Source organism: Trichomycterus rosablanca, unplaced genomic scaffold (genome assembly GCF_030014385.1).
Source record: "Trichomycterus rosablanca isolate fTriRos1 unplaced genomic scaffold, fTriRos1.hap1 scaffold_112, whole genome shotgun sequence".
Lineage (NCBI taxonomy): Eukaryota > Metazoa > Chordata > Actinopteri > Siluriformes > Trichomycteridae > Trichomycterus > Trichomycterus rosablanca.
In genome coordinates, this window is record NW_026946951.1 from 169,428 (window position 1) to 195,097 (window position 25,670).

At 48.8% G+C, this 25,670-nt stretch overlaps 5 non-coding genes across 5 annotated transcripts; all 5 read left to right on the forward strand.

Moving 5' to 3' along the window:
- The first annotated feature begins 14,810 nt into the window (after window positions 1–14,810).
- Window positions 14,811–14,925, forward strand: LOC134304780 (U5 spliceosomal RNA). The gene has a single exon (XR_010008171.1). It is a non-coding gene; the product is annotated as a U5 spliceosomal RNA (small nuclear RNA).
- Window positions 14,926–17,605: 2,680 nt separating this feature from the next.
- On the forward strand, window positions 17,606–17,720 carry LOC134304781 (U5 spliceosomal RNA). The gene has a single exon (XR_010008172.1). It is a non-coding gene; the product is annotated as a U5 spliceosomal RNA (small nuclear RNA).
- A 117-nt stretch (window positions 17,721–17,837) lies between these two features.
- LOC134304563 (U2 spliceosomal RNA) lies at window positions 17,838–18,028 on the forward strand. The gene has a single exon (XR_010007974.1). It is a non-coding gene; the product is annotated as a U2 spliceosomal RNA (small nuclear RNA).
- Window positions 18,029–18,394: 366 nt separating this feature from the next.
- On the forward strand, window positions 18,395–18,509 carry LOC134304763 (U5 spliceosomal RNA). The gene has a single exon (XR_010008156.1). It is a non-coding gene; the product is annotated as a U5 spliceosomal RNA (small nuclear RNA).
- Window positions 18,510–23,776: 5,267 nt separating this feature from the next.
- On the forward strand, window positions 23,777–23,959 carry LOC134304611 (U2 spliceosomal RNA). The gene has a single exon (XR_010008017.1). It is a non-coding gene; the product is annotated as a U2 spliceosomal RNA (small nuclear RNA).
- Window positions 23,960–25,670: the final 1,711 nt, after the last annotated feature.

The following is a 25,670-nucleotide window of genomic DNA, read 5'->3' on the forward strand; positions in this document are numbered from 1 at the left end:
AATGTCAGAGTATTGGAGGAACAAGAGGAGGAGGAGGAGTTTAAAATATTTTGGGAGGGAGTAAGAGGAACGATAGGGTTATATGGGGGGACAACAGAGTGGTGGGAACAGGCGAAGGGAAGGATAAAGAAATGGGGGATCAGGAAGAGTAGGGAAAGAATAAAGGAGGAGAGGGAGAATCTAAGAAGGATGTGGAGGGAGATAGAGATAGAGAAGCAGAAAGAAAATGAAGGAATAGACACTGACAAGGTGAGAATACAAAATATAAAGAAACAAATTAGGGCGGTATATGAGAAAAGGGCAGATAAGTATATGTTACAGGCAGGGCAATAGTTTAGGGAGAGAGGGGAGAGCGTGGGATCATACTGGTTTAGAAGAGCTAGGGACAGGAAAGAGGAGAAAGGGATAGAAGGATTAAGGGATGAGAAATTGACGAATGCTGGTGACTGGCCCCTGCTGGAAAGCTGTTGGGATTAGTTGTTTGACCTTTGCCAAGCCTAGGCCCAGGGTTACCTCGGACCTTTTGCGCTAGGGAGTCCTTCTTTTCCCGCTTTTTCATTTTCCCCTCCATTTTACTTCAAAAAAAACAAAAACCACGTGTCACGGGAAACCACGTGTCGGGGTCCCGCGAGGGTGGCTCGAGAGGCCTCCGAGATACGGCCTCCTAGGCGTACGCGCTTAGGCCTAGGCCCGAAAAGCACGTACGGGGGTCCCGCGAGGGCGGCGGAGGTCGCGGGGACTCAGAAATCGGAGGGGGCGTAGGGGGGCGCGCCCCGAGCGACATATCGGAGCCCCGCAACTGTGGCTCGAGAGGCCTCCGAGATACGGCCTCCTTGGCGCGCGCGCGTAGGCCTAGGCCCAGGCCCGAAAAGCACGTCCGGGGGTCCCGCGAGGGCAGCGGAGGTCGCGGGGACTCAGAAATCGGAGGGGGCGTAGGGGGGCGCGTCCCGAGCGACATATCGGAGCCCCGCGACCGTGGGTGGAGAGGCCTCCGAGATACGGCCTCCCAGGCTCACGCGCGTCTTCGGATGGGGGGAAGACGGGACTCGTCGGGATCCTCAGCCAAATTTTTTGATATGTCAGTCCTTGTACTTTATCAATTTTTAAAATATTTTCAGCATTTAGCAGACGCTTTTATCCAGAGCGACTCCGAGGGTCAGGCTCTAACCGCTAGGCCACAGCTTCGCCAGAGGACTTACTCTGTGTGTTCCTTTACGAGTTTAAGAAAGGGGAAATTTTTCAAAGAGACCCACCCGTAGGCCTCCGTCGCTACGGGGGTCGAACGCTCCGGTCGAACGGCCCGTCTGGACCCGGGCTTCGCCATGGCAGAGTCTGGAGAGGTTCGGACGTTCGGGGTCCCCTGGACTCGAGAAAAACCACTTTGACAATCTGGGACACTTTCACAATAAAAGTCCCTAACCATCGCACCAGAGACGGGTCGAGTCTAGGACCGAACGCTCCGGTCAAATGGCCCGTCTGGACCCGGGCTCCGCCGTGGCAGAGTCTGGAGAGGTTCGGACGTTCGGGGTCCCCTGGACTCGAGAAAAACCACTTTGACAATCTGGGACACTTTCACAATAAAAGTCCCTAACCATCGCACCAGAGACGGGTCGAGTCTAGGACCGAACGCTCCGGTCGAACGGAGGAACCTCGTACAGGTGTCTCTCACGGTCCGTGACCCCGGTCTTTGACAGAAATACCGTGACCTTTGACGTTCTATTTCAGGCGAGAGGTCTTTCGGGCTCCCAGGTCGAACCGAAGGTCCAAACCTCACCGGATTCCTCCAGGAGGCTCGGCGTGCCGAGACGCACCATACGGCAAGGTCCTGGCACTCGTAGGTCAGATCGACTATAAAGACCATGGTTAGGTCCCAACGCACGAAAGTGTCCCGGATTCCCAAAGAGGTTTTTTGGGCTCCTAGGCCGAACCGAAGGTCCAAACCTCACCAGATCCCTCCGGGAGGCTCGGCGTGCCCAGACGCACCATACGGCAAAGTCCCGGCACTCGTAGGTCAGATCGACTATAAAGACCATGGTTAGGTCCCAACGCACGAAAGTGTCCCGGATTCCCAAAGAGGTTTTTTGGGCTCCTAGGGCGAACCGAAGGTCCAAACCTCACCGGATCCCTCCGGAAGGCTCGGCGTGCCCAGACGCACCGTACGGCAAAGTCCTGGCTCTCGTAGGTCAGATCGACTATAAAGACCATGGTTAGGTCCCAACGCACGAAAGTGTTCCGGATTCCCAAAGAGGTTTTTTGGGCTCCTAGGCCGAACCGAAGGTCCAAACCTCACCGGATCGCACCGGGAGGCTCCGCGTGCCGAGACGCGGCACCCGTCCACGTCTCGAGTGAGTTCTTTCACGTTTCACTCTGAAGGCGTTCCGACGGAAACCCGTTTCCCTCTCGACGTTTCTTGCTGTAATTTTCAGGGAGTGTCTGTCGGTCGTGGATTTCGTGGAGATGCTCGGAGACAACGTCTACTGTAAAAAGCACTACATACATAAAGTAGGGTTATCCCGATTTTACTTTTCTCTCTTTTCACACATAGATGGAAGGAGTGTCAGGCTTGTGCAGAGACAGACCCCTAGTGGTGCATTTTGGCCATGCACCAGAAAAGTGCCCATTTCTTCTACATTGTTCAACATTTAAAAATGACCTTCTCTGTCATCATTGACTGTGTGCCCCCGCTCGCACCCAAGAATGACGTGACATGACGTAAGGGCAAAGTCAGACCGTTTCCGTAGCGGTGGCCCGACCGACCAAGACCACATCTTTATCTATGTGGTCACTGATTCATTTACCAACCAAGGCAGGCAGGCAGGCAGGCAGGCAGGCAGGCAGGCAGTGAGTGCCATGTAGAATTACATCACGAAGAGCTTGTGACGATGACACACACGATCGACCCAAAGGACATGCCAGTGTTTTCTTTATTTTCTTTCAACGACACGACAGAGACTGGCCAACACCGTCACTCGGCCAAATCTAGGGTTAGAACATCGATCGATCTCGTCCGTACTCGAAAACCTCTGGGTTAGGGTCAGACGACACATGGGATATCTGGGACGCCTCTAGGGTTCCCAAGATTCTCTCAAGCCGGGAACCTCTGACCATATGGTTCGGGAGGATGGCTTGGGAATCCCGATGACAACCCTGTGATATTATTTACTAACCTTTCCGACCGACCGACCCCGAAGGCCAGCCACGAACCCTCCCTTAACCTGACCTGTAACCCACCCGACTCGGGTCGTCCCATCCCTACCTGACCTGATCCCCAGAACACATTTTTCCAGGCACGTGCAGAGACCCTAGTGGTACAATTTGGCCATGCCAACTTCAGCCAACGTGTTAGTGAGCGTCATCAAACTGACAGAAAAACGTGGGAAACATTTACTCTGCACTTATTACAATAAATTCATTCAAATCTTTTAATATCTCGATGGAACCATGTCAAACTATTTTTTATAAACACATATTATTGTCCTCACAACCTACAAACCTTTGTTTTGTTTATACTGCTTTTATTGTAATTTTATTTTAATTTATCTGTAAATCTACGTAAATCCATATGTTTATATTGAAGACAAATAAATCTATTACACTGTAAGATAATCTATTATAATAATGTCAAACTATTTTTAATATACACTAATTACAGTTTTTCTCGATCGCTAAAACACTAAAACCCATTCTTGGAACACAACTGTCAACTGCCAAAACTTGTCTATCGAATGACTCACTCATTTAACAAAACCTTAAACCATTTTCTCCTAGTTTGACACTGTTTCACACCTGATTTAACCTTTTTGCAAAACTGTAAACACATTCTCACTGACTAACACACATTTCTCATGGTAGTGCACTTTGATGCAAAATGGCACACACATGCCACAAAAGTTAAACACAACAAACACACTATTGTAATCGTTAACACACTACAGGTAAAAACTGTTCACACATGTGTCATATCAGTAAAAAAGGTTCAAACTCAGTTAGTACACAGTTTTTTTTTATGTATACCCTATATGTAGATTCAGTAAGACACTCTTGATTGTTATGCACAACATCGATTCATCTCATTTACAAATTTTGCAGCATAACGCCAAGAACAGAAAGGTTACAAAAACATTGTTACAAAAGCAAGTTATTTGATTATATGTGTATTGTATGTGTTAACAATATAGATATATAAGTTAAATATCCTACTATTTTTTATTATTATTATTTTTTTTTTAATAATCATTTTGGCGATATGTGCCCTTTTTTTTGGCTTGAGCACCTGCACCCAAAAATGTCTGTGCACGTGCCTGGCAGTGACGGTGTGTATGACGTCTTTTCTTGTCCAAATAATGTTTTTTTCCATTGAAGAAAAATGTATGGGAACGAATAATGACATAAAATGTAGTACACATGTCCTTATGTCAATCATACAAACGAAATAGACGCAGCGCATGTTTGAATTCAACTAAGAGGATGAATCGGCAGTGACGGTGTGTATGACGTCTTTTCTTGTCCAAATAATGTTTTTTTCCATCGAAGAAAAATGTATGGGAACGAATAATGACATAAAATGTAGTACACATGTCCTTATGTCAATCATACAAACGAAATAGACGCAGCGCATGTTTGAATTTAACTAAGAGGATGAATCGGCAGTGACGGTGTGTATTACGTCTTTTCTTGTCCAAATATATTTTTTTTACAGTCTAAGAAAAATGTATGGGAACGAATAATGACATAAAATGTAGTACACATGTCCTTATGTCAATCATACACACGAAATAGACGCAGCGCATGTTTTGTATTAGCGCACCGAGCGGCGTCGGAGAGAGTCTCGGTGAGAAAACGCCGAGGCGCTCGCTGTCAGTGGTGCTGCTAACAGAAAAACAAATCACTAAGGTTAGTGGAAATATTACTAAAGTTTCGCGGATATGAAAAGTGGCTTAATCAGTGATGTAATTATCTAGCGCGAGATTATGCGCGAGGCGCTAGTACGTTTTGGCGCAATCTGCCACTTTTCAGCACAGAGTGTCTGAGTGTGTGCACTGGTGTGTTCAGCAGAGACCCACTCACTACAAATCCTTTGTTTTTCCACTGCGAAACACTCATATCTCCAAGGTGATGTGCCTCTCTCGATATTTTTACTGTGTTTGTTCATTAATATTTATTTATTTATTTATTTATTAATTAATGTATTTATTTATTTATTTATTTATTTTAATTTCTTCCCTGTAGTGTTTCCTGCAGTGTGTTCAGACCATGCAATTAGATTTTTACTGTCCTGTGTCATCTTTGCACTGTGCGAATGAATGAAATGCATGCAATGTCAGGGGAACAGGTCTCGAGGGTCAAGGTTCAACGTGTGTCTAATGTATGTGTCTCTCGGTGTGTTGTGTCTTTTTCTTCTCCCCACCGTGTTCCCTTTTCACGCTCAGATGTCCTCGAGATGCCAGCGTTGCCCTGTGTGCGGGGTCAACTACAGCAATCTTTCACAACATTTACTGAAGTTTCATCTGGTGACAAACAAGGAGGAGAAGGCTCTCCTCCTGCAGTTGTCGAGCGGGCGGTGAGTACGAGCCTAAAAAGGCTCCGTCTCTCTCGCTCCGGCATGGGTTTCGGTGTGTACCAGAGGTGGGAGTATCGGTGGAGCAGGTGTTGGAAGATGTAGGTGAGCGGGTTGGATACGAGCACATAGTCTCGGCCTCCCGAATGAACAAAGCCGTGGTCGTGTTTCTGCAGCACGAACAGCTTGTAAACAAATTGGTGGAATCCGGTTTAAAGGTAGGCGAAATGTTTGTTTCTGTTTCCCCACTATTTTCAATAGCTACATGGGTAACCATAGCAAACTGTCCACCCTTCATCCCGAATGCGGATATAGAGCGTCAACTCTCTCGGTTCGGTAAGTTTGCGGGTCCGATTAAAATGATTCCTCTCGGCTGTAAGAACCAGGCGTTAAAACATGTACTCTCGTTTCGTCGACAAGTTTACATGTTTTTAAATGAGCCGACGCTGAACGTCTCTTTTCGGTGCACACATGACGGTAAATCCTACATGTTGTATGCTAACACCGGGGATATGCGTTGTTTTGAGTGTGGCTCAGTGGGGCACATTAAGGAGGTTTGTCCGGTAAGGTCTGAGAAGCAGACCGAGACCGAAGCTGAACCTGCTGCTCACAGTAGTGATGCTGGTGAGAACAGTCAGGGCACTATAGTGCAGCAAGCAGAGTCTGGTGATGTAACGATTAATACTGGAAGTGTAATAAACACAACTGAAACAGCAAATGATAAAATTAAGGATGCTGAGGCTGGCGTACGGGTGGCTAAGAAGAGGCCAGTTGAGAACGACAGCAGTGAGGTAAAAGTTAAAGAAAGAAGTGTTGGGCAAGTTGATGAGGGAAAGGTGGAAGAGATCAGTGAGGAAAGGGTCGTAATTGGAAGCAATGTGAAAGCTACTGTTAACAAGTCACAAACCCTAAATATAGATTGTACAGAAAAAGGTTCTATAAGTGAAGACGTTGAACTTTCAGAACCCGAAATAAACGATGAAAGTCTGGAAACCGGTAAGGATGATGACACAATGTCAGTAACTTCTGACATTGCAGAATATATAGCCCACTCAACAGAGGATGATCTGTATTCACTTCAGGATATTAATACTTTTCTGGATGATACATTTAGGGAAAAAAGTGAATGTCAGAGAATTCTTTACAGACGAACAAAAATTTCTTGCTTCTGTGGTGTATTGGCAAAAAAATACTAAGGTGGATAAACTAAGTATGCAAAAAAGGTACCGCTTGAGAAAATTGGCTTCTGGTATAAGGAGGGGAAAAATGCCCCTCCAAAAATCAAAATCTAAATAAGGTCACTGTTAACTTCAGCACTTAATCTTTCTGTCATGGGTGATATTACTCTCCTGCTCCTTACTCTCTCTGTCATGGGTGATATTACCTCACTTCAGCCTGTCCTTTTTCTTAATGGAGACTTTAAGAGTGGGTTCTCTAAACATGAACGGAGGAAGAGATCAAAATAAAAGGGTAGCCATTTTAGAGTTTCTTAAAATAAAAAAAGTTAAAATTATCTTCTTGCAGGAAACTCATACAAATGTAGATAATGAATTCCTCCTTCCTACTTTTTTAATCTTGAACGAAAAGCTGTAAAACAAAAGCAGATGATATATCTTCGGCGAGAAGATGGCTCCATCATCTCCGACCCAGTGGAGATGAGACGGATGGCTACAGCGTTCTACACAGAACTCTATGGGACTGACAGCTGCGATCATGGCTGTATGCAGATGCTGTTCCAGGAGCTCCCCGCATTGCGGCTAGAGGACAGCAGTGAACTGGATATGGAACTGGTATTTGAGGAGCTTACTGAAGCAGTCCAGCAACTGTCAACAGGCAAGTCGCCTTGCGTGGATGGACTGCCAGCGGAGTTCTATAAACATTTTTGGAAGGAACTTGGGACAGACTTGCATGAAGTACTTCTAGAATGCATTAAAACTGGTTTTCTACCGTCCAGCAGTCAGAGGGCTGTGCTTTCACTTTTACCAAAGAAAGGAGACTTGGGGTTACTGAAAAACTGGAGGCCGGTTTCACTCGTGTGTGGACTACAAAATTTTTTCAAAATGTTTGGCAAATAGACTAAAGAACGTTTTATGTAAGCTAATTGGTATAGAACAGACTTATTGTGTGCCAAGTCGAACTATTTTTGATAATCTTTTTTTAATTCGTGATATCATTGACATATCAATAAGAGACAATCTAAATGTTGGGATTTTATCTATCGACCAAGAAAAAGCATTTGATAGAGTTGGTCATGAGTACCTTTTTAACGTTTTAAAAGCTTTTAGGTTTGGTAATAATTTTATATCCATGATCAAACTCCTTTATAATAATGCTGCTGTAATGCTGAAGGTGGGGAGTGGGCTCAGCTACCCTTTGCCAGTCAGGAGAGGAATAAGACAAGGCTGTCCGCTATCAGGACAGCTTTACACCCTTGTTATTGAGCCACTCCTGAACAGAATAAGGAAAAACATCAGAGGTTTTTCTTTTGCTGAGCACTCTGTAAACCTTTCAGTATCAGCATATGCGGATGATGTCAGTGTGTTTTTTAGAGAAAAAGAAGATATTTTAGATCTATGTAAATGTCTGTCTATTTTTGAAAAGGCTTCATCAGCAAGGGTTAACTGGAGTAAAAGTGAAGGACTTCTTTTAGGACAATGGGATCAAATAGAGCATTTACAACTCCCTGGGAATATACAGTGGGCGAGGGATGGTCTAAAAGTATTGGGGGTGTTTCTTGGAACCACTGATTATCAATTGAAAAACTGGGAAGGCGTGATGGATAAGGTTTCAACAAAGCTGGCTGGTTGGAAATGGTTAATGCCAGAACTTTTCTATAGAGGGAGAGTTTTAGTTACAAACAATCTGGCTGCCTCCATGCTGTGGCACAAGTTTATTGTTTTAGAACCTCCAGAGCAGTTAATACACAGAATCCAGGGCAAACTGGTAGATTTCTTTTGGTCTGGGCAACACTGGGTGCGTGCCCCAGTATTATACCTTCCTAAACAGGAAGGAGGACAGGGGCTGATCGATCTGATAAGTCGTGTTGATTCCTTTCGTTTACAGACCATTCAGAAGTTGCTATTCACAGAACATTTAGGATGGGCAGGAATTGCTCGCGCTCTACTCAGAAAAGCAACAAACATGAACTATGATCACCAGTTATTCCTTTTAAATTTGACAGACTTAGAAATTACAAACTTGTCACCGTTTTATCAGTGCTGAAAATTTGGCGAACAACCCTCTCAATCAATAGAAAAATAATAGAACCAGGAGAATGGATTATGACAGAACCATTGTTTCATAACCCATTTCTCCCTCTTAGACTGCTGGCTTCAAGGTGTTTGAAAGAGGCTTTTGTGAGGGCAGGATGCACATTATTGGGGCATCTTAGGGAACAGGTTGGTTGGAAATCGCCAGAATCACTTCAAATCGCAACAGGGATACGTTCCATGCGTCTGTTAAAACAGATACTGGATGAAGTGATAGCGATAGTCCCAGGAATCTGCAGAGAGGTGATAGAACAACAGCACCTGCAGATCCATACAAGGAACATGCGCTTTCCTCCCATCAGTGTTTCAGCACTGAGAGTAGGAGAGAATGAAGATGTGAACAGTATCTTGTCCTTTGATACACCCCTGTTAGGAGATCTGAAGGACTTGAGGAAAAAAGCAATGTATATCACATGTGTGAAAGTGCGCCATCAGAGTGTCCTACAACAGGTGCAGGCATGGAAGTGGTCAGGAGTGTTTGGGCATGGCCTTTTGATGAAGGGACACTGGCATTCTCTTTATAAGCCCCCCATTGAGAAGCGGGTTGGAGATCTCCAGTGGAGACTGATCCACAAGGCCATAGCCACTAACAAACATGTAGCCCATTTCAATTCAGAGGTGAGGTCAAACTGTCCCTTTTGTGGAGCTGTTGAAACAGTTGAACATCTTTTTATTTTCTGTCCCAGACTAAGTCATCTGTTTCAAATACTATCCAGGTGGTTTGGAGAATTTGATGAGCGCTTCTCACATCAAGCATTTATTAGTAGTGTCAAATACAATTTTAAATACCGAAAGAAAATCTGTCTCCTTAACTGTGTCTTAGGCCTCGCTAAGTTAGCGGTGTGGAAAAGCCGTAAAAACAGAGTAAGGGGAGCTGGAGCTGTTAGTGCTGAGGGGATTTTAAGAGGAATGTTAGCCGCCCGGATCAGAATTGAATATACATATTTCAAACTGGTTAACAATCTTGCAGAATTCCGTACGATGTGGTGTATAGGAAAGATTTTATGTGATGTTGATGATGAAGGACAATTAATATTAAGGTTTTGAACCATAATCAAAATTTTTAAGTACTAATGTTTATTTATTCATCTATCTATTTGTTTTATTTTTATTTATTTATTTATTTTCTTCCACTTTGTTTAGTTAGGTAATGTAAAATTATTATGGATATGATGTCCTGAATGTTTAAATAAAGTTGTGTGAAACCTCAAAACCTCTCTCTCTCTCTGTCTCTCTCCTCATGTCTCTCGTTCCGTCTTCCCGCAGAAAGCCTACGGTCGTCCGGTTCGGTGGAGATTGCCCTTACCTGTTCTTCACCGCCAACGGCGGCCGCTGCGAGAAGCTGCTGATATATTTCCAGTCTGAGTGGAGGCGGATGGGCTTCGGCGGAAAATACACCTTCCGCAACCTCCGGACTTCCATGGTGCACCACGTGAGTACGCGTTCGTCCTGTCTTCGCAGAGCGTACGTCTTTCGGACCATGTCTCAGTGTTTTAATCCCTATCTATCTGTCTGTCTGTCTGTCCGTCCTCAGACTAAGAACCTGAGCCCCAGCAAGAGGCTGACCGTGCACAGGGCCATGTGCCACTCAGAGGCGGTGGCCGTGAAGTTTTATCTTCCTCTGAACACGGTGCAGGAGGCCGTGGAAGTCCGGAGGTTGCAGGAGGGTGACGAGTTCCAGCACGAAAGACCCCACTGCAGCGGAGTCCCGCCCAACACCATCCGCTGAAGAATCTTGTCGCAGCTGTGCTCTTCGGAGAGCAGCGAATCCGAGGCTTCGGGAGAGCAACTCGAGGTGGCGGCGGAGACGGGCTCCCCTGCGCGAGTGTCGCGTGGCCCGAAGCGGAAGTGGGTCAGGATCTTGGAATCGGGGGATTCGTCCGCTTCCAAGAGAACGGTCGATTCCCGCGATCCCTCGAGTTCCGAGGAAGAAGCCTCGGGTGTGTCCGCCCTCAGCACCCCGCAACAGGTGAGACGAACGCGTGGATCGTGTCTCGCGCCACCTCCGACTCTCGCTTCGGCACGGCGTGACTCTCTGTCTCTCTTTTGTTTCCCTGCAGGAACACCGAGCGATGGGAGTACTGCCGTCCCCGGACCACACCTACTCCCACACCACCGTGAAGGTTAGGCCACAGGACTTGGAGGTCATTAATACAAGCAGGCGCCTCATGTTGCATATGAGGCCGATGGTGCTGTCCGAAAGCTCCTCCTCAGAGCTTGACCTTTTAAACGTCTGGTGTAAATAGTTCTCATCTTCTCTCCTCGTCGGTGTCACTCAGGGTCACTCGTGTTATGGGGTGGTTCGGGTTAGGTTCGGTATTCGTCTGTTTTTCGTTCGTAAGAATGTGTATGTAAATAGTTCTGTATGTTATGTTTAGTTCAATGTGTTTTATTGTGATTAAAGTTCAATTGTTTTTTCAAACACGTGTCTTTCTTGCGTTCCGTACACCACAAAAACCACCACCACCATAAAAACAACCACAGGACCACTGGTGCAGAGTCTCGTATCTCTAGGGACGCCTAAAATTCTCTCAATCCGGGAACCTTCCACCATATGGTCGGTGAGGATGGCTTGGGAATCTCGATGACGACTCGGTAATAATAACCCCTAACAGCCTGTAGGGTGTCCTAGGCCGAACCGAAGGCCCATTCCTAGCCAGATCCTTACAGGGGGGTCCGCGTGCCGAGACATCAGACACGATTTTAACTTATTCTTCATGCATGTATGTTTAAATAATAAAAAATATATTCATCGCATATCTGTAAGACTTGTAAGCAAATTATGTAACATACCGTATTAAGAAATAACAGTGGGACTGCATTTGAGTTTTTAAACACCACTTTAGGATAAGGACTTTCGTCGTGCCGAAAACACCTCGTCACAAAACCTGCAGTGAGAGACCCTAGAAGACGTGGAGGTGCGACCACTGCTTTGACGTGCCAAAAACACCTCGTCACAACACTATGAGACGTGGAGGTGCGATCACCGCTTCCATGTGCCGAAAACACCTCGTCCTGACCCCGATCCAGTCATAAACCCTTACCTGACCCTTGACGCTTTAAAAATCCTACAATGGATTTTTTTTTTTTTTTCATTTTGTCTCTCATAGTTGAAGTGTACCTAGGATGAAAATTACAGACCTCTCTCATCTTTCTAAGTAGGAGAACTTGCACAATCAATCAGTGGCTGACTAAATACTTTTTGACCCCACTGCATATGGCCAAGGGGATACCAGGGACATCATGTGCAGCGTAGATATTTATTTATACGCACACCTTTATGGCTCAAACAATGTGTGCATTGCTTTTCTGTTTAATACATGGTACTGGAATGCACCATACGGCAATTGGTTTCACAACATGCAGAGGTAGAAGTTCCTGCTGGTAATGTCCTGCTAACAGATAACAGACTGATATATGTCGGATGTCTTGCAATGCCGATGTATTCTGTAAATCAGAGCTGTTTTGAGCTTATATTAGGTGGCATACAAACATGTGTAAACAGGTATGGCACTTCTGTGTAATACATATGCAGCAGGCCTAATATTGTTAAAAAAAAAAAATTTTTGGACTAAACTCATTGAAGATTTGTAATGTTTAAATCTGTGAATGAAATGCAAGAGTGCAAAAAGGTGATAATGGTCTGGTTTACCATTGATGCAGGGGCACATATTGGGAGTTTAGAGATAATATAGAGTGCAGAAATATAGGGTGTGTGCTGTGTGTGACTGTTAAGCTGCTAAAATTTGGTATCAAGCAAGAACAGACAAATTCTAGGGTTAGGAAAAATGCACTAATCGGTGTCCTTGGTTTCTCAATGTCATATAGAAATTATTAAAGAAATTCTGTAGTTAGTCCGAGATCTCTAACTCTAGTGTGACAGGAAATTTTGTACTCTATTAGTTAATTGCTCATTTAGTTTATTGCTTTCTCAGATCAATAGACCACTGAAGTCGTCCGTCTGACCTAGAGTGTCTCAGCCCAGACCTGATCCCGACCCTGGGGTCGTAAACCCCAAAAGTAGAGGGTTAGGGTCAGACGACACGTGGCAAGTCCCGGGACACTTTGGTCATTCCCAACATTCCCTCGGGCCGGGAACCTGCGCCAGAGAGGTTCCCTGCTTCAGAGAGACTAGGGAAACGTGTCCCGGGCGACGGCTCGGTCGCAATATGACACTTTGGTGATGTTGATGACACTTTGGTAATAGCTAAACACTAGTCCGTGAGCCTCCAGGGGTTCCAAGGGACGCCGCTTTTGTGATGTGACGCCACTTTGGTGCCACGACGCAACCTAGTGCCAGATGGCAAAACTGACCCGTGAGCCTCCCGGGATCTCTCTAGAGGACGCTTTTGTAATCTGATGCCACTTTGGTTAGAGCTAAACACTAACCCGTGAGTACTCGGTTTTGAAGAGGACGCTTTTGTGATCTTTTGCCACTTTGGTAATTACAACTCTCCAGAGCTCCAAAATGGACTCTACGCCAACCTGGCGTCTCCCTGGTGCCCCAGGGCACCGTATAGGGTGGTGTTTCGGGTTTGGTGTCCGACTGGCCTAGGGTTGACTTTCCGGGACAAACGACACCTCCACGTGCCCCGTCGGTGACGTAGGGTCGGCCCACAGCACTCTGTCTCCGCTCTGCGGTTTGGTAATGTACAGACAGTCAGGTAATCCCTCCCTCTCCAGCCCCGAACGCGACCCGTCGGCCTCCCCACGCCGCCCTCGCGCCGCCCGCCACGAGTAAGGGTCCGGGTTCCACTCCCGCCCCCGGGTCACGGACTCCGATCGGGACGGCGACGCCGCCGTCGCGTCCGGCCCGGCCAGGCAGTCTCCGCTATGTGGTCTTCGAGGCGCGTGGTGGCCCGGTTTCCGAGATAGGTTTTTAGGGCCTTTTCGTCGTGACCGATGACCCTAGCGGGGCCCCCCCCCAGTGGGCTGAGCGACTTTCGGACCATTCCGAGTCGGTCGACCAAAATCGGCCCGAGGACACTTCGGGAACCGTGGGGGCGTAGCCCATGACGCCTCCGTAAACTTGCCGGCATGGGGACCCCTGGTGGCCATACCCGTCTGGTGGTTGTGGTAAATATTACCAATGGGGCCTGGGGGTCACCCATTGACCTGCACTGAGCAGCGCCACAGGGGTGGCCGGAGTGCGTAAACGCACCCCGAGTAACCGGAGAACCGGAGGGGGTGAGGACTCCGTTCCAATTTTAAACGGGACTTGGGTCCGACAGGGCACGGCGTGGGGAGTTTGGGATTTTTGGCTCCCCCGGTGGCCGCGCGAAAAATCCGAGAAAATTCCCTATGGGATTTTACATGCGTTTTTTGCCGACTATCTCCGCCTACGAGCGTTTGCCACGCCCCATGCAATTATGTTTTTTGCTCCATTTTTCGCGTAGATTACGAATCTGGTGTCCGATACCAAAGTGGCATTGGTCCCTAATGGGATTAGGGGTACGGCGCCTTAGACCTTTGCCTAGCCTAGGCCCGGGGTTTCCTCCATTTTACTTCGAAAAAAAAAATAGCGAAAGACTTAATTTTTCCCCACCCTGTGTTTCTCCAGGCAAAGGCTGTGCTGGCTCCGTCCACTCCACGCATTGACCAGGTATTGCATTGCCTCCTGGCACGGTGCACCCTCATAAACGGTCAAACGAAAGAGAAATTGACGAATGCTGGTGACTGGCCCCTGCTGGAAAGCTGTTGGGATTAGGGGTACGGCGCCTTAGACCTTTGCCTAGCCTAGGCCCGGGGTTTCCTCGGTCCTTTTGCGCTAGGGAGTCCCCCTTTTCCCGCTTTTTCATTTTCCCTCCATTTTACTTAAAAAAAAAAACGAAAGACTTAATTTTTCCCCACCCTGTGTTTCTCCAGGCAAAGGCTGTGCTGCCTCGTCGCCCACCCGACGACCCAAGGGCCCTTTTGCTGCAGGTTTTCGTCGCTCTACCTCGAGCCCTCTTCCTTGAACGGAGGCCCGGGCGACCGGCGAGCAGGGCTGGAGTTTCTCTTCATTCACGTACAAATCTTTCGCCTTTTACTAAAGATTTGCGTGGAGAGGAACGTTGACAAGTTCAACTTATTTTTTGAAGGCTTTGTCTTTGCAAAGCTGCTCTTTTGCTGGTGGAATGACAGAAGGTGTGTGGGCATGAAGGTGGCCGGTCAGCGCCGTCCACTAGTCCGGGCCCTCAAAAGGTAGGTTATCGCTTCTTGGCCTTTTGGCTAAGTTCAAGTGGGCGGGACAGCGATCGACTCCTGAGTGTTGCAAGACTTTTACCATCGTGGTACTAGTCATAAGCACTTAGGAGATATTGCACTGGTTCTATTGTTGGGTTTTGAGTCTTGTGTAGTAGGCTTTAATTTCCCACTAGCTACAGGACTCCATTGGGTTTTTTTTTCTCTCTAGGTGTTCCAGTTCCACCAAGCCTTGGTGAGAAAAGAAACCATCCTAACAGGTAAGTGCAATTTCTTTTTCCTTTTTAGCAGTGTCCCAATGGCAGGAGGTGCAATCTCTGTGGTGACAGTAACCATCTCTTCAGGGATTGCCCAAAATCATTTGCCAACAAACTGAAAAGTAACAACATGGCTGCCCAAACACAGGCCCAGGGAGACAAAGAAAAGGAGGCGGGCCCTGAGATTTTGTCGGGAAATTCCAATCCCCAGCCAGTCTCAGGAGTGGGCCAAGAATTGGAAGGCGGAGCAAATGGCCAGGCAGGGTCGGAACAGGTAACGGAGGTCCCTTCCTCTGAGCAACAGCAAGAGAACAATGATGATGATAATGATAATGTAGAGGAAGACTCAACCCCTTCCTCTATGGAGACGGTGCCGGAGGTGAGTGTGACTGCTAGTGGAGTGGGGGAGCTGACTCTCTCGCTCCCTAGCGCTCAGGTGCCGAAGAGACCTGCGGGATCTCCTCTGCCGGACCTGGCAGAGAAGAAACAGCGGGCCACAGAGCGGTCAGGTAGCTCCTCGTCGGAGGACCTGAACCAGCTGTGGTCCGCTGGATCCCCTAATGAGGTATCCTTTCTGTGCCTCCAGCTGAAAACATCCACGCCGAAAAGCATGCTAGAGCAGTGCTCAGCATGCCAGGACGCGCGGGACACCTGCGACCCCTCACACTTCAATTTAATGAAGATCAAGGAGGAGCAGGTGTCACAAGAAATAGGGTGATTTTAACCGGCTTTTAACCATATCTCTGTGGTTTTAATGTCCGGGTTTTAAAGATCACGCCTGTTTTTAACCTATAGTGCTCATGTCTCTTACGATCTCCACCATCAATGTGAGAAGCGTGAGAGCAGCGTTGAGAGCACAGAGTGTTCTGTCCCTTTTAAATGACGTAAAGTCAGATGTGTTTTTACTGCAAGAGTGTGCTTTGCCGTTCTTGAAATCATACAGAGATTGGGAGCAGCGTTGGGCTGCGGGTCCCTCTCTTTGGAGCGGCTCGCACTACAGCCGGGCCGACGGTGTTGCCATTTTAATAAAAAACCCTAATATTTTGGTGAAGAACAGCACGGTGGTGAGAGACGGATGGGCGCTTTTAGCAAATCTGACTTTTTTAGGAAGGGATTTTAACATTCTTAATGTGTATGGTTTTAATGACAAAAATGACAGGCATGACCTTTTAGAAGACCTGCAGCCCCACATGCTGGGGAGGGTTCCCCTAGTGTTGGAAGGGGATTTTAATTGTGGTTTATCTAGAGCAGACAGGAAAAGGGCAGGGGAAGATTTTAAAGTAGATAAATTCATCGGTTTTATTGCAGGCTTTAATCAGGGATTTTAAATTAGTGGACTTTTTAAAACCCTGCATCAAAATGAAGAGGGCTTCACCTGGTTCAGTGGTGACGGCACCAGAGCCTCGAGGATAGATTACATTTTTACAAGGGGCTGCCCACCCACCGATGCTAGAATAACCCCCCTTTTCTTTACAGATCACTGCATGCTGTCTTGCACTCTTTCACTCCCCACAGGTGTGACGAAAGGCGGAGGGCTGTGAAGGCTGAACTGTTCCCTGTTAGAAGATGAGGAGATCATCAGGGAGTACAGGGAACAGTTCGGCCTCTGGCAGACCCTCCAAGACTTGTACGACACACGAGCACAGTGGTGGGAGATGGTAAAAGACAGGGCGAGACGGTTTTTTAAAAGAAAAGGTAAGGAGAAAAAACAAAGGGAGAAGAGACGCATGATGGGGCTGCAAAAACGACTACAGAGATATTTTAACCTTTTAAACGCAGGTTTTGATTTTAGTGACGAAATTAAAGAGGTCAAAAATGAAATGTCAGTTTTAAATAATATTAAAACTAAAGGAATTATTTTAAGAAGTCGGGAGCAGGACATAGAAGAAGGAGAAAAGTGCACGAGGTATTTTTTAATGAAAATAACAGAAAAAGAGAGAGCAATCACTGTTTTAAATGAAGGAGGAGAAGTTTTAAACAATACCAGAAAAAGTTTAGAAGTGATTGAACATTTTTATGAAAACCTTTACAATGAAAAAAATGTGCAAATAGAGACAGTTCAAGAAGTTTTACAGTTTTTAGACAAAAGAATTGACAACGAAAATGTGCTTTTATCCCGAGATTTTAATATTTTAGAAATGCAGACAAAAACAAAAAACAAAAAAAAACGAAAGACTTAATTTTTCCCCACCCTGTGTTTCTCCAGGCAAAGGCTGTGCTGCCTCGTCACTCACCCAACGACCCAAGGGCCCTTTCGCTGCAGGTTTTCGTCGCTCTACCTCGAGCCCTCTTCCTTGAGTGGCCGGTGGCCTACGGAGGCCCGGGCGACCGGCGAGCAGGGCTGGAGTTTCTCTTCATTCACGTACAAATCTTTCGCCTTTTACTAAAGATTTGCGTGGAGAGGAACGTTGACAAGTTCAACTTATTTTTTGAAGGCTTTGTCTTTGCAAAGCTGCTCTTTTGCTGATGGAATGACAGAAGGTGTGTGGGCGTGAAGGCGGCCGGTCAGCGCCGTCCACTAGTCCGGGCCCTCAAAAGGTAGGGCCCGGGGCCCGGCGCCTATTTCAGGTTATCGCTTCTCGGCCTTTTGGCTAAGATCAAGTGTAGTATCTGTTCTTATCAGTTTAATGTCTGATACGTCCTCTACCCGAGGACCATATATTAAATGGATTTTTAGGCCCGGGAGTCAGAAGAGGGGCTTGCTCCGTCCACTCCACGCATCGACCAGGTATTGCATTGCCTCCTGGCACGGTGCACCCTCATAAACGGTCAAACGAAAGAGAAATTGACGAATGCTGGTGACTGGCCCCTGCTGGAAAGCTGTTGGGATTAGGGGTACGGCGCCTTAGACCTTTGCCTAGCCTAGGCCCTGGGTTTGCTCGGTCCTTTTGCGCTAGGGAGTCCCCTTTTTCCCGCTTTTTCATTTTCCCTCCATTTTACTTAAAAAAAAAAAAAAGCGAAAGACTTAATTTTTCCCCACCCTGTGTTTCTCCAGGCAAAGGCTGTGCTGCCTCGTCACCCACCCGATGACCCAAGGGCCCTTTTGCTGTAGGTTTTCGTTGCTCTACCTCGAGCCCTCTTCCTTGAGCGGCCGGTGGCCTACGGAGGCCCGGGCGACCGGCGAGCAGGGCTGGAGTTTCTCTTCATTCACGTACAAATCTTTCGCCTTTTACTAAAGATTTCCGTGGAGAGGAACGTTGACAAGTTCAACTTATTTTTTGAAGGCTTTGTCTTTGCAAAGCTGCTCTTTTGCTGGTGGAATGACAGAAGGTGTGTGGGCGTGAAGGCGGCCGGTCAGCGCCGTCCACTAGTCCGGGCCCTCAAAGATTTTCTGCTTGCAAGACTTTGCAGCTTCAGGCTTCATGGACTTGACGTTCGCCTCCTTCTCAGATTGCACAACGTTTTTCGACAAGTGCACTTGTTCCAAGGACCAAGATCTGCTACGAGGAATCCGCTTCACTCCTCTCTTCGCCCTGGATGAGGTTCCTGTGACAGTACACCTGTATAATCCCTTTGTGGAGGATGAGGTCATCCGGATGTTCCTTGGTCGATACTCTGCTTCGGTTGCTACAGGGGAGAAGATCCGAGGACGTCATGGGATATGGAATGGGAAAAGGAGATTCCAGGTGAAGCTCCGTGTGGATCCAGCAATGCCCGGAGGGCTGGTTCACCCCCCAGGCAGTTTTGCCATTGGGCCGCACTTTCCTCCATTACCCAGGACATCCCCTGTACTGCAGGAGATGTGGTGGCCTTGGCCACACAAAAGAAGCTTGCACTGGCCAGCGATGCCGCTTCTGTGGGGCTGAGGACCATGTGGCCGCCAACTGTGGGGTGCCTAAAGCTTGCAGCCTGTGTGGAAGTGGAGAGCACCTCTACAGGGAGTGCCCTCGGCGGAGCAGGTCCTTCTCCAGCCTCTTTGAGGACGGGCCAAGGGAGACCAGAAAGCCAGAGAACAAAGTCGGGCAAGGCGCCAGCAGGACGGAAGCGGGGGCCTCGACCTCGACCACAGCACCAGCAGCGGAAGCAGATCAGGCACCAACAGCGGCAGCGCAAGCCCAGCCTACTACTCAAGTGGAGGTCCATCAGCAGCCACAAGAAGCTGATGGCAACCCCCCACGGCAACAGGAAGAAGTGCAAGCGGACCCAAGCGAGGGTAAAGATCCAGGTAGGGAATCACCCAGAAAGGACCCCAAGCAACCACAGAAGCAAGAGGACCCACCACCGGACCCAAAGATGGGATCCTGGTCTCCCCTCAGCTGGGCGGATGCCCTCGAGGACATGGACCTTGTCCCCGCCGGAGTGGGCGGGAAATAGCATCCCGGACAGCCTGGAGAGCCTGGCAATGGAACATGACCCAGAACAGAGCCCGATGGCGGGTTCCTCCAAGGTTCGAACCACAAGGGGAGCAGAAGACGCAGAGGAAGACCGGGGGCCTAAACGCGTCTGGGTCAAGGAGGGGCGGGAATTCGACATCCTCTCAGTGGAAGAGATTGGAGGTGCAGCCCAGCAGACTGACAATGAAGAGGATCAACAGGCCATAAGGCAGTCACCCCTGTGGTGGAGCAGAGAAGCCGAGAAAGATCCAGAAAAAGAAGAGAGGGAAACTGTTTGGACACAAGTGCCGGCCAGGCGGGTGGGGAGAGGTAGGGCAAGAAGGAAAGAAGAAGGAAATGGGGTGGACTAAAGGGTTCTCTCACTTTAGGCTGTACAGAGGAGGGGAGATTAAGGTGGAATGGAGGGAGTTCAATAGGGGGAGTAGGGGTGGAAGTAGATATGAGGTGACAGGGGAAAATGGTAGCAGCCCATTTACAGGGTGGGTGGGAAGGAGGAAGGAAAGGGAGGGAAGTTTGGAAGGGAGGAAGTATAATGGGAAAGAGAGCAATGGGAGAGACGTTTCTTTGGATTCCGGTTTGTGGGTTTTAATTTTCGATATGAATTATGGGTAAATTAACGGTCGCTACCCTGAATGTCAGGCGAATTAGACAAGAAACGAGGAGAGTAGCGACTTTTTTTAGTTTACGGAATGAACATTTTTATGTCATGTTTTTACAGGAGTGCAACATTGACTCAGAGTCCACCAAGAAAGCATTCTCGGAGGCCTGGAAATGGGGACCATCCGAGTGGGGGATGGGCACAGGGAGAGGTGACGGGGTCGGAGTTGTGTTTAACTCCCATGAGTTTCGGGTCACAGCGGTCCAGACCACTGCCCCGGGATGAATCCTATGTGTAGACGGGTCGTGGAGGGGCAACAAAGGCCCAGCTGACAGATGTATACAGGCTGGTCGAGCCTCACGCCAAGGGTAACACCTGGTGTAACTCTAGAGGACACTCTTCCAGGCTTGACCTTTTGTTTGTGTCCGATGACACAAAGGTCTTGGGCTACAGTCAATCTCCATTTTGGGCATCGGACCACTGCCTGGTAAGCGTAAGCCTGCAGGTGGATGGGGGCAGCCCAGGCAGAGGCCTATGGAGAATGAATAGGTCTTATCTACAAGACCCAGCATTCTGCAAGATCTTCAGACTGCTTTACCCAAGCTGGAAAACTCTAAAAGCGTTATACGCCACACAAAGCGAGTGGTGGGAAGATCTAAAGCAGAGAGTTGCCACCCTCTGCAAATCGTGGGGACAAGAGAAGGCTAGGAAGAAGAGAGAGGGGCTAGAACAGTGGACAGGGAGCCTGAGGAAAGCTTGGCATGAAGAAGACCAAGGCCAGATCAGAGAGGCCAGCGAGGCCCTCAGAGCCTACTACGAGGAAGAGGCCCGCGAGTACTGCACTCAGGCGCAGAGATGTAAAGTGGAGAGGGACGAGCGTCCAACACGTTTCTTCTTCCAGACCATCAGGGAGCGGCGCAACAAGGCTCACTTTGAGGGACTGAGAGAGGGAACTCGCTTAGAGACCTCAAAAGAAGAGATGTTGCGTATAGCTAGAGAATATTACAGGGACCTATTCAAAACCAGGACTCTGATAGAGGGGCTAGCAGAAATTTTTTTGGAAATTGTAGGGGACCGGATAGCGGAGGAAGATAAACTAGAACTGGAAGAGGAAATTACGATGAAGGAAATAGAGAGCGCTATGCTCTCCCTCAAGTGCAGCGTGGCCCCAGGCGGAGACGGCTTACCCGTGGAGTGGTACCGGGTCTTCTGGCCTCTAATCGGGCCGGACCTGGTGGGAGTCTACCGGGAGGCTAGAGAGGAGGGATCCCTGCCCCAGTCAGCCAGAACCGGATTTATCACACTCTTACACAAAAAAGGTGATAAGGTAGAGCTCAGCAATTGGAGACAAATCACTCTACTTACAGCAGACTATAAGATCTTAGCAAAGGTGCTGGTCTTGAGGCTCGGAAGGGTTATGGCAGCAGCGGTTCACCCAGACCAGACATGTGGGGTTCCAGGACGCACAATCGCCATGAATCTGGCCCTAATTAGGGATGCGTTGGCCTGGGCGAAACAACGCAAGGTGCCGCTTGCCCTCCTGAGCCTGGATCAGGAGTAGGCTTTTGACCGAGTCAACCAGGCCTTCTTGTTTGCTGTACTGGAGAGAATGGTCTTTGGTCCGAACTTCCTTGCAGCAGTCCGCCTGTTATACAGCGGAGCGGTCAGCCGGGTCGGAATAAATGGAAATTTTTCAGGGTTGGTTGAGCAGAAGGAAGGGGTTAGACAGGGGTGTCCCCTGTCGCCCCTCCTGTATGTAATATATCTGGAACCGCTGGCAGAACGACTAAGGAGGGAGGACACCTTCACGGGTCTCCATATCCCCGGAGGGAGGGGCCGGAGAGCAAAGGTGTCAGTCTATGCAGACGACATGACGCTGCTCCTCAGTACAGAGGAAGATTTCTGTGTGGCAGGCAGAGTCCTGGGAGAGTTCTCCGATGCCACGGGGGCCCGCATCAACCGGAACAAGTCCTCGGTCCTGTTTGCAGGAGCGTGGGCTGGAAGGACGGATGTGCCGGGAGGTTTCTCCCTGTGCCAGGATGGGCTAAAAAGCTTGGGGGTGGTTTTCTGGAGGGAGGACTGTGCCCAGAAGAACTGGGACAGGGCCCTTGGAAAGCTACAAGCTAAGGCCGAACAGTGGAGCAGGAGAGACCTCTCACTGACAGGTCGGGTGCTGGCCGCAAAGGCGGACCTCCTAGCAGGCATAAACCATCATGCCTTCATGTTCCCCGTCCCCTTCATGACAGGTAGACGCCTGGAGCGCCTGATTTTCACCTTTGTCTGGGGTGGGAGGTGCGAGCAAGTAGCACGCACTACAATGTACAGGGAGAGAGAAAGGGGGCAGAGTGGTGCCCAGTGCCCCACTGAAAGCGCTGGCACTGTTCATGGCCTTCCACGTGCGATTGGTGGAAGCGGCGGAGGGCCATATATCACACCTGTTCGCTAAATTTTGGCTTGCCTTTGAGCTGCGTTCAGTAGTCCCATGGAGAGGGACGGCGCCATGGTCGACGGACCGTCCATGGCACTACCAGAGGGCAGCCAGCTTTATACGGGATCATCCGTGGTGCCTTAAGGATGGCATCGTCTTTGACCACAGGCGCCTATATAAAGGTTGGCGGGATCGCCACGTGGCACAGGTGGCAGGGGAGCTGGTCGGGGCTCTGAGAGCACCAGAGGTAGATTGGGTGGCCCTACAGCCCAACTGGCTAGACGGGGCAAGTAAACACCTGCATTGGCTGGCTGCACTTGACCGTCTAGCGGTCAGGGAACGTCTATATCGGCATGGGTCAGCCCGAACGCCACTCTGCCCAGTAGGGTGTGGAGGTGAGGAGACAGTCGAACATGCCCTGTGGTCTTGCCCTGTCGCAGCTCAATTCTGGGGCTGGATCATGGAGTGGTGGCATCTCAAAGGCGAGCAAACAGTCTTAGACAGAGACCTGATACTCTACGGTCGGGGCCTGCGAGCCCTCAGTCCGCAGGAGAGAAAGGTGGTATGGACCATGGTGTCTGTGGCAAAATGTATTGTCTGGGGCACCAGGTGCGAGTGCCTCAGAAAAACAGACCCCCAGGTGAGCCCTGAGGGCATGCTACAAGCCTTTAGGGGGAGGTATAGAAAGATGAGAAGAGGAGGGGGAGGGGGGGAGGGGATCGTCAGGGTGGGACTGGGTGGAGGAGAGGGGGGAGGTTTTACGGGCATGACTGTGCTGGGGAGGCCCTGGTGGCCTCAATGGAAGAAGTAAAGAAAGAAACAAATGGGAGCGGGAGGGTTTTGGGGAAGAAGTATGAAAAAACTAGAAGTAGATGTGCCATGCCCGCTTACAAGCTCGTTCTCAGTTGCTAAAATGAGGTTTAAATGGGGTGAGATACCCCAATTTTTAGTTAAAGTGGTGGTGGCGGTGAAAGTGGTGTTCTTCGTATTTGTTTTCTTGTTTTTCAGGCAATGATGTATGTGATGTAAGTTATGTTATGTATGTGCCTTGTATTCTAGAATCTCTGATTTTTGTGGACAGAGAGTGTTCGTTGTGTACAAGTTTGGGTATTTTTTCTTCTTTGTCAATGTAATGTGTTCTGTATAAAATAAAGCTCTGGTTTCAACCAAAAAAAAAAAATCTGTTCTTATCAGTTTAATATCTGATACGTCCTCTACCCGAGGACCATATATTAAATGGATTTTTAGGCCCGGCAGTCAGAAGAGGGGCTTGCTCCGTCCACTCCACGCATCGACCAGGTATTGCATTGCCTCCTGGCACGGTGCACCCTCATAAACGGTCAAACGAAAGAGAAATTGACGAATGCTGGTGACTGGCCCCTGCTGGAAAGCTGTTGGGATTAGGGGTACGGCACCTTAGACCTTTGCCTAGCCTAGGCCCTTGGTTTGCTCGGTCCTTTTGCGCTAGGGAGTCCCCTTTTTCCCGCTTTTTCATTTTCCCTCCATTTCACTTAAAAAAAAAAGGCAGGGCCCGGCGCCCGGCGCCTATTTCAGGTTATCGCTTCTCGGCCTTTTGGCTAAGATCAACGGAAAATAAATCTGTTCTTATCATGAGCGGAGAAGGCAACAGACGACCGGCCCGGGTGGTGCGGCTTAGACACACAGTCAGGGTGGAGCTAAAACAGGATGCTGACGAGGACGTGAAGGAACGCTTTGGATGGGACTGGGTGACTCTTAGGATTCTTCGAGACTTGTGTGGAATCACTCCTTCAAAGATCTTCTGCCTGCAGGATTTTAAAACTTTGGTTTTCCTGGATGTGACTCTGGCAGCCTATTCGGACTGTACATCATTCTTTGACCAGTGCAGCAGACGGATGGAGGAAGAAGCGCTTCGGGGTCTTCGCCTGGTGCCTCTTTTCGCTATGGATGAAGTACCAGTGACTGTGCATCTCTACAACCCGTTTGTTGGGGAGGACGTCATCCGGGCATTCCTTGGACGATACTGCTCTTCCGTTTCAGTAGGAGAAAAGCTGAGAGGACGCTTTGGAATATGGAACGGAAAGAGACGGTTTCTGGTACGCCTACAGGTTGACCCTGCACAACCTGGAGGTCTGGTGCACCCTCCTGGCAGCTTTGCAATAGGTCCTCACCGTGGCGGAGTGCTCCTGGGGAGAACACTGCTGAGGCCAGGGTGAAGGACTGGTGACTACTGCTGGAACTGAGGCTCCACCTAGACTGGCTGCTTTTCCAGGACCTGCTGTTCTACCTGGCCAAACGGATAGAAAAAAAACAGAGGCTCTACCTAAGCATGTGGCATTGATGACGCCTACGCTGCGGGAAAAAGAGGCTTCTAAGGTAAACAAATCGGTTTGACTGGAGAGGCTGGAGGCTACACCGTCAACAGCTCGGGAAAAGCCCCCTGCGAGGATTACTTCAGTAGAGAGTGAGGCAGCATCGGCGACGCAGATGGCCGCCTCTCCTCAAGGGCCGGACGCCTTGACCCCGACATCCACTTGGACGTCGATGAACTGGGCGGAGGTGTTGGAGGAACTGGACCCTGACCCGGCGAGTGAAAATTCAAATTGGCCCAACGTAGGTATCCCAGACAGCATAGAAATCATGGACAACCTGCCCAGTCAGGCGGAGGAACACATAAAGAACCGGCTAACCAGACCAGCAGAAGAACTAGAGGAGGAGCAGGGAACCAAACGTACGCGGGTCGGTAAGGTAAACGAATTTGACTTCATGACACCGGAAGGGGCGCAGGTTTTTGCGAGTCAAAAAGAGGAGACATCCCAACGCCTGAAGAAGGAGGCATCCCAATGCCCGAACGTGGACTGGACTCCTTTCTTGGGTGAAGAGGGAAGTGTAGAGGACAGTGGACAGGAGGGATGGTCTAAGGTGGTTGGCAGGCGGGCGAAAGTGGGGGTGGGAAGGAGAAAACCAAATGAAAATGAAGGGATTTGAGGGTCGAGAAGGCGGGAGGCAGCCAAGCAGAGAGGGGGTAGGAATTTTTGTTAATAAGATAAAATGGGGCAATTTAC